Source organism: Amborella trichopoda, chromosome 1 (assembly GCF_054954075.1).
Source record: "Amborella trichopoda isolate Santa Cruz 75 chromosome 1, AtrichopodaSantaCruz75HAP2 v2.0, whole genome shotgun sequence".
NCBI classification, from domain to species: Eukaryota; Viridiplantae; Streptophyta; class Magnoliopsida; order Amborellales; family Amborellaceae; genus Amborella; species Amborella trichopoda.
The window spans coordinates 30,404,279-30,421,241 of record NC_142336.1 but is presented as its reverse complement, the minus strand read 5'-3'; the positions used below and the strand labels follow the sequence as shown (position 1 = coordinate 30,421,241).

The following is a 16,963-nucleotide window of genomic DNA, read 5'->3' as shown; positions in this document are numbered from 1 at the left end:
TATGCGGCCAAGCCCACATATGAAAAAATATGGGCCTCTTAATAAATCTATTTTTGACATGAATGATAAGACTTGATTTTTAAGGACATGTAATCTCTAACATGGAGATCATGAATATGAAAATAATCAATAAATTTTAAAAACTAGAACTAATAATTCTAGTAAGAAAACATTTGGACCGTTAGTTTCCATTGTTTGTAGATAAACACCTACTTGCATCCATCTTTAAGATAGATGCTTTACACTTTTTAGAAAACATATGTATGTTAACACGTATTGCCATAAGGCCTCACGTGACTTTGCCTACAATTGTGGGCTGGGAAGTGTACAATTGTGGAAGGAATCCTATGTTTATCACATTCAACGTACATATGAATCAACATCCATATGAACGCTGGATGTATATCCCTGAGATTAGGGAACCCTTGTTTTCTCAGAGACCCGTTGAGAAATATAACGGATAGCTTTTCTTCTCCCTATAGAAAGGAAAGCCTGAGAGAGGAAGAATAGAGTTAGAAAAAAAAGTTATACAGAGTTTCATTTGTAAAACACAGATCTCCTCTTTTCTCTCTTAAAAGAGCAGGAAAAATTTTAGTTATGCGATTACCAGCCTCACGACATCTCTTCTCTGATCTCGGATTGGTCTCCCATTCGAATAATTTTTGCTGACACTGGTATCAGAGCTATCATGTTCCTTATTTGACCTCTGATCTTTAATTTTATTTTCTAGTTAATAAGTGCTAAATTAAATGGAGGAGATGAATCCAAAATTCATGACCATCCATGCTCACGATTAGGTTCTTTGAAAGAAAGACCGATGTGATCTTTTGTCGAGAAAAACAATTTTTTTTTTTTTAATAATAATCACCCCTTAAAAGTTTAGCAACAAGATCACTCATAGATGTCTTATTACAAACAAAAGAAATTCTAAAAAATAAATGACACATCAATAAAATAAATCTCAACAACTTGAGGCCATTCATACAACCTAACACTATGCTTGAAAATATAAAATAAAGAACAAACAAATAAAAGAAAAGATGTCGTAGATTATCTCAACCGGATTTTTTACACCCTACACCGAGTCACCACATCCAATGGCGAGGGATCTGTGGTCTAGCTTCAATCTCGAACCGGGATAGTTGATTTTGGCCAAACTATCTAACCACCCTTAAATTCTCTACTAAACCTTAACCCCCAAAATTAACTTAGGCGTCCCTCTAATTTTTCCAACCCTTAGTTTCTTCTTAGGTCTAGAGAAAAGAGAGAGTACTACCTAGGGTTTTGGAGAGAGAAATATAGAGGAGAGAGAGTGGGGCATGCCCCTCCAAGAGAGAGAGATTAGGGGAGAGAGAGAGAGGGTGTGTAGAGATGGGGGAGAGCACCCCTATTTATAGTGAATATTTAGGTTTAGGGTTTTTTAAGGTTTTCCCATAGTTTGCGTCTTTTATGAGATTGAATCTAGACTGTTAATCACTGTGACTTATGAGGTGAGAGATCTGAGCCATTCATTCTATAGATGGGCCATCAACATTATGGAAGGTGCTTTGACCATTATCCCCCTTTCCTTAAACCATTTTCCCATCAATATATTTAAATAAAATAAATATCATGCATTCTATAAAATTGCATGTTTATTTAAATATCATGCATTCAATAAAATTGCGTGATCCATGTCACATATTCCACAAAGAACAAATAAATACTACCAAATATAAATAAAATAAGGTCAATATTTACTATCTATCGAAATTGACCATATCCCTTTAAAACAAACTTGCTATAAAATAAATAAAGCCATGGTCAATATTTCCCTTCCAACATTTGACGACATGCCACAAAAACAAAGTTACCATAACTTAAAGACTTGAACACAAAGCAAACAAAGAATCCAAAGGGGTAGGGCGTGCCACCCCTATGTGGCACATGTGGCCCCCACCCACATGCCACACGGTGGGCCCATGTGCACTTTAGGCCCCCATGGATTTTTATAAAAATTTTTAAAATTAAATAAAACAAATTAATATATATTTGAATTTTTACAACTTTGTAAAATCAATAACTGTCATAATTAAAATATTGAGAGATTCATAAAAATTCAAATAATAAAACTAAAATTATTTCAATAATAAAATGAATACAATTAAATTAATATGATGGGAAAATGATCCATATGGTTTTAGGAATTAAATCTGTAATTATAGGGTACTCCACCTTCAACTGTGGACTACAGACCACACTAACTTTATCGAACCGACCCAGTGTTTTCCATGACCCACAGTCCAAGCAGAGGCTCTTTAGCGGGTCACCAAAGTTAGGTCGATGAATCAAGGGGTTGCAATCCTAGTCTGTAGATTACAGGTCGTCCCTTAGAGACGAGTCAAGGTCACCATGACCTGATAAGATCACAACTCTATGACGCATAGGGGTATCTCTCGATTATGCATACGCTTCACCCAAAGGTGGATATCCGGCTTTCCCGAACGATTTATCGATATGCATGCCGTGTGATAGAGCATGGATGAGGTTTTGGCCCTTGTCTTAGTAGGCCTACCATCACACACAATGGTCACACAGTCCCTCGGCTCATTCATCTAGGCATAAGCTCCGACCTCATCAAGGCCTAATTCAAAACTCTCATCGGTTAATTCTTTATGCCCAAGTACCTCAGGTTTTCCAACCGAGTGGCCTAGATCAATAAACACAGTCCGGTATAAGCAAACATTATTCGCTCAATATAGTCCTCAAAAGACCGCACTCCCACTAACTTTATGTTTTCAATACACACTCAAAAAGCCTTTAAAGACTATATAAACCCAACATCTTCTTTATCATTAATATCTTTATCTTGTTTAGTGCGTTTCATCTGCTGGTTGCTAACGTGTATCTCATCATGATCACAAAGTTACTCTCTGTTATTCCTTTGTGACTATTATCCATGTCATTAAACCCATCCTCTTCTATAAGAGTTTATCGCATTATCCATATATTTTGCATCAAAGCATTTATCTCGCCCTTCTCTTTTTCACGATAGTCACTACTCTCTCTCAAGGCTTTTGCCTAAGAGAAAAGCCATTACCCAATCAGTTGGTCTCAAGCCTTTTGCCCAAGATAATCGCTACTCTCTCTCAAGCCTTGGGCAAGAATGGTAGTGGGTTTTGTCCACTAAGGATAATCTGAGCACTGTGACTTCTGAATTTTATTTTCTGGTTGGTTCTCTGCAAATCAATTTAATTTATTTGGTTTCAGGAAATATGTTGCCGGTTTTGTATATGGAGGATGAGTAAGCTTTATAACTTTTGATTTGTGGTTATTCATTTAAAAGAATGAATATGTTTGTTCATTACCTGTGAAACACAGTGTTGATTTCATTTTTTATATAGGAGATATATTTATCAGTTCTGTTCATTGATAAGTATCAAAGCTTTGTAACTTCTTATTGTACTTTAATATATAGGAAATATATTTTAATTTATTGTTTATATAATCATTGAGATTTGAACTTAATTCTGCTATAGATTAGGCGGTGTCATCAAATTTGTAAAGAAAGTTAGCATAAATTGTATGTACTTGATAATCTTGTAATTGATTCAGATCACTGGTTGGGATTATAGTTTGTTTTCATCATTTGTTTGACTGAGTGAGACTAGTTTGATTGAGTGAGACTAGCTTGAGTCACTGTAAAAAAAATAAAAAAAAGTAATAATAATAATATTGGGTTATTCTTTTGGTGGACAATTTAGCAAGTATTAATCTTATTTTACCATCCGTTAACTTTTTGTTTTTTTTGCCTGATTTTATTAAAGCCCAATTTTAGGCTCCTGTTTGGTCATATTCCTGCTAAGATTGCTCGTTTATACTGCTAATATTGCTCACACGTACTTGATGTTGCTCATGCACCCCAAATAAATTATATTATATAAAGGGAAACTTTATATTATCTTGATAATTATAGTGTTTAGTTATAGATTTGAAGATTGCCTATTTCAATTTTTTTAAGGCATCAATTAATAACTGACATTGTTTATGAAATAATTACAGCTCTCTCTGTACAAGTATTGACCACATATTAAATTTTTTGGTGGCTTGTTTAGCTTCTTTAGAACTTAGAAAGAATTAGTTTACTCATACAAAACTTTGCAAATGACTAGTAGAATTGTAATGGCTGAACTTTCTAAAGTTGAAAAATTGAATGGAAATAATTTTAGGATGTGGAAGAGGAAAATTGAATATCTTCTCATCCAAGATATAATAATATATGTACTAAGAAAATATCTACCAGAAGTTAATGATAAACCAATTGAAGAAGAAAAAAAAAGGCTAGAAAAGTTTTTAGAAGATGACCTCATAGCAAAAACATCTATGTTAACTTTTATGCAATATGACCTTATTAAGGTTTTCAAGCATCATGAAACATTTAAGAAAATGCTAGAGGCGATAAAAACTAAATACGACTCAACCTCTGAAATACACCTCCAATTGCTATTAGAGCATCATTTAAGATGAATGAGGGTAATAATGTAGTGGAACATGTTAACAAGATGCTCATTATCGCTAAGGACTTAGCCATTGTTGGGAATGAAGTCCCCGAGCACATGCAAGTTTCTACTCTCTTAAATAGTCTTCCACCTTCATAAAGAATGATAAACTTGCACTTAGGTTGAATGCAAAATCTCCTACATTAGGAGACCTACCTATGCAACTAGCCTTAGAGCAAGAGCATATGAACAAAGATTAAAGGAGTGAACTCATGCTTGCTCAAGGACCTCACAAATTTATCCAACACAAGCTTGATAATCAGAAATTTTAAGAGAAGTTTAACAAGAGGAACAACAGGTTCAAAAATAAAGGAACTAAGCCCCACAACCAAGAAATTAAACATGGACGGCCAAAATGCTTCTAATGTGGTTAGCCAAGTCACTTCAAGAACCGCTGCCCACATAATAGAAACTCGTAAAATCCAAAGAATAATGGGAATGGAAGCAAGACGGGTGAAGTTGTTTGTGTGGTCTTTGAGTGCCTGCTGGTAGACCACGACATCAAAGGATGGTGGGTGGACTCAAGCGCTAATAGGCACATCACAAGTTCAAAAAGTCTCTTTGAGGACTTTAAAGAAGAAAAAGCCGGGGAGAAGTGCATCTACATGGGGAACAACACCTATTCTGATGTATTGGTGTACGAACTTATGGGCTTTATATAGGGATAATCGATCTTGTATTAACTGATGTTTATTTTGTCCTTTGTATGAGACGAAATATTGTATATGTTCCCTTGTTTATAAGAAAGGGCTTTGAAGTCCGCTTTTGATCATTGAAAGTATCAATTAGAAAGCGTGGACAAATTTCTGCTTGGGGCACTTAGTTGATGACCACAACGTATTCCTTCTTCATGTAAATGAAAAAGTTGATAATAAAAGTTCGTCTTATTCTGGTTATATTAGTTGTGTAATGGTTATGGATGCATATACTTGGCATCTTAGGCTTTGCTACCTAAGAAAAGACAAAATAAATAGGTTAATAAAATAGGGTCTTATTCCAAATCTAAGTAATGTTGAATTCCCAATCTGTCGACACTGCTTGTCAAGAAAAATGACTTGGCACTCATTCAATAAAAGGGACAAAAGCTAATGAGATATTGAATGTGGTCCACTCAGACATTTGTAGGCTCCTCAATGTTAAAACTCATAGAGGGAGACGTGCTTCATCACTTTTATTGACGACTTTTCTAGATTTGGATATGTTTATCTAATTCATCATAAATCACAAGCTTTAAAAAAATTTAAAATATATAAAACGAAAATAGAAAGCCAATTGGGTAGGAATATCAAAGTTCTTAGAATTGATAGGGGAGGTGAAAATACATCCGAAGCTTTCAATGCTTATTGCCAAGAATATAATATTAAAAGACATACCACTATGCCTTATAGGTAACAACAAAAAGGAATAGCTGAAAGGCGTAATAGAACCCTCTTAGAAATGACTAGATCCATGATAGCTCATGTTAATCTACCCAAGACCTTTTGAAGAAAAGTTCCAATTAAGGCAATAGATTATATCCCTTATTAACTGTGGGCAGGTAGAAAACCTGATCTATCTAATTTAAAGAAGTGGGGTTTAATTACGCATGTCCTAGTTTCATATCAGCATAGAAATAAGTTAGAAAACAAAACTCTAGTTTGTAATTTTATAGGATACCCCAAAGGATCAAAGGGATATTTCATTTTATCATAAAGATAAGGAGCTCATTGAAAGTAGAGATGTTGAGTTCCTAGAAGATTTTATTGAAGAAAACCTACATGTAGTGTATAATGACTATCTACTTAATATCATAAAGGACTTAGAACCACTACCTACAGTGGATATGGATAGCTCTGATCAACAAGATGATGTTGAAGTACCCACACACTTAATGTTAAGTGGTCAAAAGAGGTCTAGAGTTCCTCCATCATACCTTGATGATTTCTATATCTATATGAGAGAGGAGGCAGATAACCTTATTGGCCTAGATGAAATCCATAACCCTTTTGACTTCAATGATGCTATGAAGTCACAAGAATCTCAAGAATGGCTTAATGTCATGAGACAAGAATTAGATTTTATAGAGAAAAATAAAGTTTGAGATCTATGTGATTTGCCATCAGATAGGAAACCTAGAGGTTCTAAATGGGCACTTAAAAAGAAATTAAAATCTGATGGATGAATTGATAAATTTAAAGCTAACCAAAGGGGGCTTTACCCAAAGAAAGGGAGTCGACTATGTCGACACTTATTCCTCAGTTGCAATGTTTATATCCATCAGAATAATTTTGGAAATCGTTACATACTATGATCTAGAACTTTACCAAATAGATGTAAAGACTGCATTCTTGAATGGTGAACTAAAGGAAAGCATCTACATAAAGCAACCTGAGGGCTTCATAATTACAGGTCAAAAAAATAAAGTATACAAATTAAATAAGTCTTTATAGTTTAAAACAATATTCAAGACAATAGTACTTAACATGTCATGATGCCATCCTACATATGGGATATGTAGTAAATAGATTAGACCATTGTGTTTATGTCTTGAAGAGTGAGAGTAAATTCACAATACTCTCATTATATGTAGATAATATCCTGATAGCTGGAAATGACTTAGAAATGATTGATAAAACTAAGTCATGGCTTTCTTTTAGGTTTTAGATGAAAGATATGGGAGAAACATCTTATGTCCCAGGCATAAAAATAACTAGAGATAGAAAATAAAAAATATTGTACTTGAGCTAAGAGAGATATCTTGACTCTATTCTTAAAAGATTTCAAATGGAAAATTGTAAGCCATTGTCTACTCCTGTTGAAAAGGGAGTAAAGTTGTCTAAGAAGGATTGTCCAGTAGAAGGACAAGAAAAACCTAATGTTCCCTATGCACAAGCTATTGATAGCTTGGTGTATGTAGTAAGATATATAAGACCAAATTTGAGTTATGTTGTAGGACTTGTTAGTAGATATCAAAGTAATCTAGACATAGCTTATTGGAAAATAATAAAAAGAATTCTAAGGTATATTAAGGGAATAAATCATTTAAAATTGTGCTTTGAAGCAGATAAACTTGAAGTTATAGGATATTTAGCTGCAGATTTTGCTGAGGCTAAGGACGATAGTAAGTCCACCTCAAGACATATTTTCCTCTTTGGAGGGTAAACTGTTTCTTGGTCTAGAAAGAAACAAGGGTGTGTAGCTAGTGTTTATGATGCAAATCTGACAGATCTTCGGATGTTGAAGATCTCTTGGATTTGACACTTTAAACTAATGATAATGAAATGGTAAAGAAAGTGGGACAAATCGAATTCAGATTTGAGGCTAGATCTTCATAGAAACAAGCAGATCTACTCTCAGATTTGTGCCAGAGCTAGCATGATCCAAGACATTATAAGATATGATTTTTAAGTAAACCATCAGATCAAAATAAATTGAAAACAATTAAAGAAAAAGAGATAAAATGGAAGAAAATGATATTGAACTGGGCCGGATGGCCCGGGACTCTCGAGCCTTTTAGGGCTCGCCCGTATCAGAACTGGTCTTCTTTTGTCTCTTTGATCTATATATTAGCTAGCAAGTCTCTTCAGTATAGGGTGGTTGTTCCCTATAGATGGTTCTAGGTGTCTTAGATTTAGGCTCTCTCAGGCTTAAAGATTGAAGTTCCAGGAGGCTGGGCGTTTCCTGAAGCTATCCCTAGGGTTTCTCATCTTTCTGAGTTTTCTATCTCTATCATTCATCCTCCTTTTCTATCCCTTAATCTTTCCCCTCTAAATACCCATGAAAAGAGGCCTCATAGGGGTCAAAGCATGTGTAGATGGATAAACTTACGTAACAAACAAATCCCCTGTCAAAAAGTGCGAAGTTTGAGCGTCACTGATCTAGGCGACACAGGCCGTGTCGCCCTGGTGACATGCCTAGTGTCACCCAAGAAAAGTGTAAAAATCATCTAAAAAGCACCAAAATTCAGTTCGGGGCAAAAGGGGCTAGACAACACGGGCCGTAATTTGGGCGACACTAGGTGTGTCACCCAGTCCAAGCTAGGCGACACTGCCCATGTCACCCAATTCAAACTTGGTCAGAATCCAAATTTTTCACTTTGAGTACATTCCTTATCCTCTTGTGAAGCTACCAGAAAGAATTTGGGTCAAAACAACTTTTTTTACTTTTTTTTATGATTTATTTGGTAAAACAGGACATTTATTAGATGACTTGGGCGACACCAGTGGTGTCGCCCAAACCAAAAGTTGTTCAAATTGATTGTTTTCAATTTGTTTGTCTTCCTCAGCCTCTTATGAAGCTCTCAAAAAACATTTGGGTCAAAAAAGAAGTCATGTGGTTAGGGGGCACACTAACTATCCCTCCAAGTCATTACGCACATCTAGCTCACCTACCTAGGGCATTTTTCCTCCTAGGGTTTTCTACGTGAGCTGTCGATGCGTTACACAAGCTTGAAACTCGAGTTGGATTTTCTGTCCATGCCACTTAACTTCAGGGGTTTTCACAATTTGGTTTCTTTTTAACCATGGCATTTTTTTTTATCTCCTTATGGTTTCCTAATGTTGTATATAAGGAAAGGCTTTCTATAGGCAGAGACTTATTTGACAGAATCCGAAGTGAGAGACGAGGCAACAACGTGGCAATCACAGAAAATGCGATAATCATCATGTACGAGTGTCCACGCTCCTTCGTTTTTAAAAGCCTTTTAGCAATTTTGAAAGTAGGGGGAGATTTGAAATAGAACCTGGAGCAGGGACAATTTACGATTTTAACAAAGAAATTAAAGTTTTGGAAAACACAAGGCATATTGTCAAAAATTTGAAAAGGGAAAGATATTTCAAAAAACAGGGTTAGCTAGCAATTTTAACTCCTGCAACCATAGAGCCCTCTAAGCAGTTTAGCGTCATGCAGCGATGGACCATACACCCGACCCTTTTACGTCAATAAGGGGATAAATGGAATACACCCCCCTTTTACGTCATACAGGGATAAACGTTTTTCTGTTAACAAGGTGGTTGTGCTCTAAACACACCCGACCTTTTGCGTCATATGGGGCTAGACGGTCCCTACCTCGACTCTTTTACGTCGCAAATGTTTGACGTTGAACTGGATACACTCGACATTTTACAATATATGGGGATAAATATTTTTCCAGAGTGGTTGTGCCTTGGATACACCCGACTTTTTACGTCATATGGGGCTAGACATTACCTGCTTGGCTCTTTTATGTCCCATGAGTATGACATTTTTCCTGTCTCGGCTCTTTACGTCACACGAGTTTGACGTTTTTCCTGTCTCGGCTCTTTTACGTCGCAGGAGTTTGACATTTTTCCATTGAATAGGGTGGTTGTGCCCTGAATTGGAATTTGGTTGGCAGTTTAGGCTGCTCATGCCACCGAGGAGCGTTTTCTTTCTTATTTTATTTTTTTGAAAATTTTATTTTTGAAAAATTGGTTGGCAGTTTAGGCTCATTACACCAAGGAGTGTTGTCTTTTTTCTTTTTTTTTTAATTTTTGAAATTTTTATTTTGTTTGGGAAAATTGGTTGGCAGTTTAGGCTCATGCAACCAAGGAGCATTTCAAAATTTTGAAAAATTAATTAAAACGTTCGAAAATATGTTTATTTTTGAAAAATTGGTTGGTAGTTACGCTCGTGCTATAGAGGAGCGATTGAAAATTTTGAAAATTAATTAATATGTTTTAAAATGGTTGTAAAAACACATGACAACACCAAGAACCATACCCGGAAGACCCTAAAATCAAGTGGGGCCATTTTTGGGAAAAACGGTTTGGGCGACACGGGTAGTGTCGCCGAAGTTTGGGCAACACGGTTGGTATCGCCTAGTCAAAAGTTTTTTTTTTTTCTTTTGATGAAGTAAAACAAGGGGGAATAAACAAAAGAAAAATTTTGGCAAAAATATATGGATGACACTAATGGTGTCGCCTAGGCGACACGAGGAGCGTCGTCCTCATAGGTAGGCGACACGGATGGTGTCGTCCATAAAATTTTTTATTTATTTTTATTATTATTTTGAGCAAAGGAATGAAACAGGGACTTTTTTCAAAAAAATGTGTGGGCGACACGGGTGGTGTCGCTCAAGTTTGAGTACGAAATTGGGTGACACGGGGCTGTCGCCCAGACCTTCGACCCTCAAAAATTTTTTTTATGATTTTTCTTGGTTTTAGGGTTATCTAAACCCGCTTTTTGTCGAAATGGATAACTTTAGGATGCATTTTGGGTCGGGTTTCTTTTTTTTTTATAAATATCATCCCCCTCCCATTTTTGTCTCATTTTTCAAACTCAATTTTCTTCCTCTCACCTTCATTTATGGAGAGAAACTACCTGAAAATTTTAGAGAGAGAAACTATCTCAAAATTTAAGTTTTAGAGAGGGAAGCATCTTAAAATTTTAAATAGAGTATCTCTATCAAATTTTAGAGTGATAAAGTACCTAAAGTTTCTTAGGGAGATATCATATTAAAATTTTTAGAGAAAACTATCTCCAATTTTAAATTTTAGATAGAGAAAGTACCTTAAAATTTTAGAGAGAGAAACTACTTAAAATTGTTTAAAAAGATAAACTATCTAAAATTGTTTAGAGAGAGAAACTATGTCAAAATTTTTATAGAGAGAAACTAAAATTTTAAGGAGAGAAACTATATCATATTTTAGAGAGAGAAATACCTAAAATTGTTTAAAAAAAAACTATCTAAATTGTTTAGAGAGAGAAACTATGTTAAAATTTTTATAGAGAGAAACTATCTCAAATTTAAGTTCTAGAGAGAAAGTATCTCAAAATTTTAGAGAGAAACTATATCAATGTTTAGAGAGAAAGTATATAAAATTTTTAGACAGAGAAACTATCTCAAAATTTTTAGAGATAAATCATTTCAAATTTAAAGTTTTTGCAAGAGAGTGTATTAAAATTTTAGAGAAAATTTTGGAGAGAGAAACTATCTCAAAATTTTTAGAAAAAGAATTTGCATTTCCAAAAAAAAGATATTCTAGACAATCCAAACAAGGAATTTACATTTTCATGATTTTTATCGGGTGCGATTCAAACAAGGAATCGACATTTCTAGGAAATCTCAATTCCTAGAAACCTCAAATCCAAGAAATCAAGAATTGACTTTTCCCAAGATTGAAAAATCCAAGAATCCAAACGGGCCCTAAAAAGATTGTCTACAATGAGACTATTTACCTTTGATACAAGGTGATCACAATTGCTTGCAACCATCTGCTGCAAAATTTGATAGCTTGGATGTATCACAAATTTCAAAAAAATTTCTTTTGAAGTTTGAGCTTGATCAATAGAATAATTGCAGCCATTGAATTTCAAGAGCAGTTATTCCTTTTAGAAGGGCAGAATAAGACTTGCAAAGGTTTTTTGTTCTACGAGATTGAAAAAGTCGATCGACGGTCAGAGGCCACCCAAAACTGATCTAAGGAATTTTAGTTTTCAATTTAACAGTAACTTCACACGAACTAAATGGCCCTAACAATGTGGGAAACCCTTCATCTCGCAGGGAAATGACCATTTACCGTGGATCAGATATTTGAGACTGTTGCTCTATCGCACAATAATCACCCATTAAATATTTGATCCAACGGTTAGAAGAGCCCATTCTTACATGGCACTTTTTTGTTTTCTTTTTTTTTGTTTAATGAAGGGCTAAATGCAATGTCCGTGTGTAAATATACATATGTGAGTGTACCCATATATGTGCATGTATGTGTCGACATATTTTTTACATTAGAATGACCCCTTCCTCTGTCTTGCCCTTTTGGGCTTTATTCTAGGCCCTCCTTCCTTTTCCCTTTTACTTTAGTATTTACTTTAATACGCCTTTACTTTTTATTCTTGTTATGCTTCTTTGAGGTTCCATGTTATGTTCAACTTCTTTCATGCGTCATAATTTGTTCTTTAATTAGTTTTTGGGCATTTTTTCTAGATATTCTAAATTTTCTTATTTAGCTCATTTGTTGGAAAACAGTGTTTTAAAATTGGATAGATGGATTGAACATGTCATCCACCGATTCCGAGCTAGCTCGCTGGTGTTCTTAGGTGTTTTTGAATGAATAAATAGAAGAATCTCATGATAATACAGGGAAAAATTGGGGGTTTTAAAACCAGGACCGATACCCTTTTTTAACACTGTTGGAAGTAGTCATTAGTGATAACTGAAAGCCAGAAAGAAAAGAATGGATGTATTCTATATGCGAGCATTTGAGTCTCAAACAGTTAGCTACAGCCTTCCATACCATTATATTTCAACCGTTTGAAGCCCATAGGCTAGCATTGAAGGAACCCAAAAGACAGATGCATTGGAAAGCGACTACAACACTTCTTTGGAGCTCATAGAAGCATCACAATGAACATCTTACTCCTGGAAATGAAGTCAAGCAAGGTGACAGACATTTTATCAGACCCAAATACAATTAGAAACATTATCACAAAAGATTAAAGAAATAGTCCAAACCTTGTCCAATCTCCCAAATTGCCAAACCAGCTCCCCAAGCTCGAGCTTCATCCAATCGCTTTGAGATTGACATCAATGATGGGTAATAAACCACATGCTAATATACGAAAAGTAATGCTCTGCAATATCTTCCTTCCAATGCAACACAGGTTTGTACTTTGACAGCAGAGACAGATACTCAATTCCAGTTATAGGCCCACCACCTAGAACAAAAGTGAAGCGATCCATGTCAACCAATCATATAGAATAAATCTTAAAACAAAATTAAATTTACAACTAAGTGGAAAGAGGACTTCTTTGATGTGCTGATGTATACGTGCAATAGTAATTTTGTTGTTTCTACAATATGACCATCATTCATTTACTCATAGTCAAAATTTTCAGGGACCTATTTGTGAAGCATCCTAGCCCTTTTGGCCCAAGTCATCAAAGCTTGACAATTAGGGAATGACATGTTCAACCAATAACTACTCCTTCAAATTGGGATTTTTACAAGTCATCTTATTGAACAAAAATACATTCAAATAATGGCCATATTAGATGGAACAAATTTCATGATAATGTTAACATGAATTTTAAATAATTATAAGGTCCAAGGTAATAATGCAAATGTTTAGATAAGCACATAGAAACTTAAAAGCCCAAAAGCGGATAGAAGTAGTGAGAAGAGATGTAGTAACTTATGATCTGGCTGAGGGTAATGGCACTAGATAGAGCGCATTTGCATAACAGAATTTGAGTAACCAACCCCAAATAGTTGAGATACGGCTTGGATGATCATGATGATGAAATAAACTCAACAATTGATATCCTGGATAGCTTTTTACTACAAATAGGACAAGAATGGTGTATATATACTTTGAGGTATGCAATGTCTTCAACTTTTAAAGTTAGTTTAAGAAAAACAAAACTTTTAAAATTTAAACTACACTCTGTTCTTGTTAACACTTATCAAAAACAAAAAAAACAAAAAACTACACTTTGTTCTTATAAAAGGATGCCTATGTCACAAATAGCATTATTGTTAAGCAATGATTAAATCATAGTATAAGGCAAATAAATTCAACATTATACTATATTCAATATATAGGAAAACACTAGAAAATACCTATAGGTGAAGTTCTACAATACTTCACCTATGACTTTATCACCATTCAAAGTTTATCACACGGTCACAGATGTCTGATAATGTTTAAGTTTTAATTTTATTTTTTACAATTCATAATGATCTGAAATTTTATAGGTGTGTGCGCCTTAGTGAGATGCATATGAATAAAATATGAAACAAATAATTTGAATGATAATAATTCGCAAAATACCCCTATAAAGTTTCAAGGGTAATATTATCATTTTATTTTATGACTATTATTTTTAATATTTTATTTTGGTGCGACTTGGTCATATGTACATACGTCCCAAATTTTAGATAAATATGATTAGTAAAATAATTATAAAAATTCGAATACTACGAAAATTGTGACCATGTGATGAACTTTGGATGGTGACGAGGTGTAAGTGAAGTACTGTAGACCTTCACCTATAGGCATTTTGTAGATGCTTCCACACACACACACACACACACACACACACACACACACAAACATATATATATATATATGGGAATGAATGCTGTCAGCCCATAGGCTGACTACTACAATGCCAGTCAATGGCCCATATTGAATCTGGGCCAATCTGATGGTCACGACCTTATGTCATATTTGAATTTTTATTTTTTTATACAAATCCAAATCACTTGAAAATTGAGACATACATTCTAATCATCAAGACACATCTAATAAAAATATTTAAAAAATAAATGGACAAAAATACCCTCAAAATGGCTTTGGGGTATTTTGGTCAATTTATGTTTTTTGAAATATTTTTGAATATTTTTATTAGATTCTATTATTTTTTAATAGTAGACGCTCAAAATTTCAATTGATTTAGCTTTGTATTAAAAAACATGAAAATTCAAATACGAAATGATATTGTGACCATCGGATTGGGCCCAGTTTCAATCTGGACCATTGCCTGACACTGTAGTTGTCAGCCTATGGGTTGATAGGATCTTTTCCATACATATATATATGGGCTGACTGGACCTGTAATTTCAAGTGATTTAGCTTTGTATATATATATATATGGGTGCGGTTTATATAGAGCCTAGGCTCTAAACAATCAAATTAGAGCCTACCTTCAAATAGTATCAAGAAATGTGGTTTCAATATTGAAAATCTTTGTGATAGCCTTAAAATATATTTTCATCTTTATTTATAAAGTTTAAAAATTCAAAAATAGTATAGATCGACAAATCTATGAAAACTAGAAACTCTTGAAAATTGACGATCCAAAAATGCATTACAAAATACACTATTTCCAAAACTTGAAATCCTTTATTTTTTGATGTCCATGAATTGTCGAGATGATCAATTTGAAGATATTTGGGTATCAAGGCAACCTCTTCTAATGAAAGTTTTTAGGTAGGCTCAAATTTGATTGTTTGGTGCCTCGGCTTTATATAAACTTTCCCCTATATGTATATAGGGTTTCTCTAGCGTTAACAACATCTCAAAATACAAAGGGTAAAGTTAGAAGGTGTTGTGATGGGTGTATTTATTCCAAAGATAATTACTTTTTGTTTAAAAAATTATTTTAATAGGTAACTTAACCATTAAGCAAATTAGAAAGTTTTACAAAAGTACAATGACTTTTTGGAAGTTAGTGTCTGAAATTTTATTTGTAGAGTACCCTTGTATTTTAGTAAAAATTTTAACTTTACCTTTTATGAAGATGACAAAAGTACCCTTTATCTTGTAATAATATTTACAAAATTGTCTTTACTTAATGATGAAGATATGACAAAAAGTAACTTTTTTTAAAAAATAAACAATAAAATTAATAAATCCACCATTCACAACTCTCTCTATCTTTAACCTTTGTAATTTGAGAGATTCTGAAGTTTAGATTATCCCATATATATATATATATATATATATATATATATATATATATATATATATATACTATTCCAAAGAAGTATTGTCCCAATTGATAGGGCAATAGAATTTGCTAACAAATTGCAAAACATTATTTTGGATAAAACAAAAATTCAAAGATTTTTAAGATGTCTGAATTATATATCATATTTTTATAAAAATCTAGTCATTGATGCAAAACCTTTATTCAAAAGGTTAAAAAAGAATCCACCACAGTGGACTGAAGAACATATAATGGCAATTAAGAAAATAAAAAGCAAAGCTAAGGAATTACCTTGCCATAATCTCTCAAATCCTAATGCTTTTAAAAAAATTGAATGTGATGCCTCTGAAATTGGATTAGGAGGAATTTTGAAACAACAAATTTCAAATAAAGAACAATTGGTTAGATTTACATCAAAAGCATGGAACAAAACTCAGCAAAATTATTCAACGGTTAAAAAAGAGATTTTAGCCATTGTTCATTGTGTTATTAAGTTCCAAAGTGATCTTCAAAATAAAAAATTGTTTCGAAATGCCTTTTATTATGGTAAAAGGTCGAAGTCAAGCCATAATACTTGGAACGCCCTTTTAAAACTTATTATATCCATTAAAATTGATAGTTCAGGAATTGAATCGAATATAGAAGGACATAACATAAAATTTGAATTTGTGGATAAACCAAAAATAAAAGAAATAAATAATGTTAAACAAACTGTAGAAAGAAAAGAAAAGTTTTTATTTTATTTAAAAGAGGAAGTGAAATATAAACTAATGGAAGAAAAACTTTATCTTCCAGAAAATATAAAAAATATTAACGAAATTAAAAAGAAAATAGAAAATGAAATATGCACTGATTTGCCAAATGCGTTTCGGAATAGAAATAAACATATAGTAAGTTTACCATATGAAGAAGATTTTAATGAAAATAAAATACCAACAAAAGCTAGGCCTATTCAAATGAATCCTAGACTTCTTGAAATATATAAAAAGGA

The 16,963-nt window shown here is 33.7% G+C and overlaps 1 pseudogene; it reads right to left on the bottom strand.

The window, feature by feature from the left end:
- Positions 1-12,964: 12,964 nt before the first annotated feature.
- LOC105420882 (uncharacterized) overlaps positions 12,965-16,963 on the bottom strand; it is a 74,697-nt pseudogene continuing 70,698 nt past the window's right edge.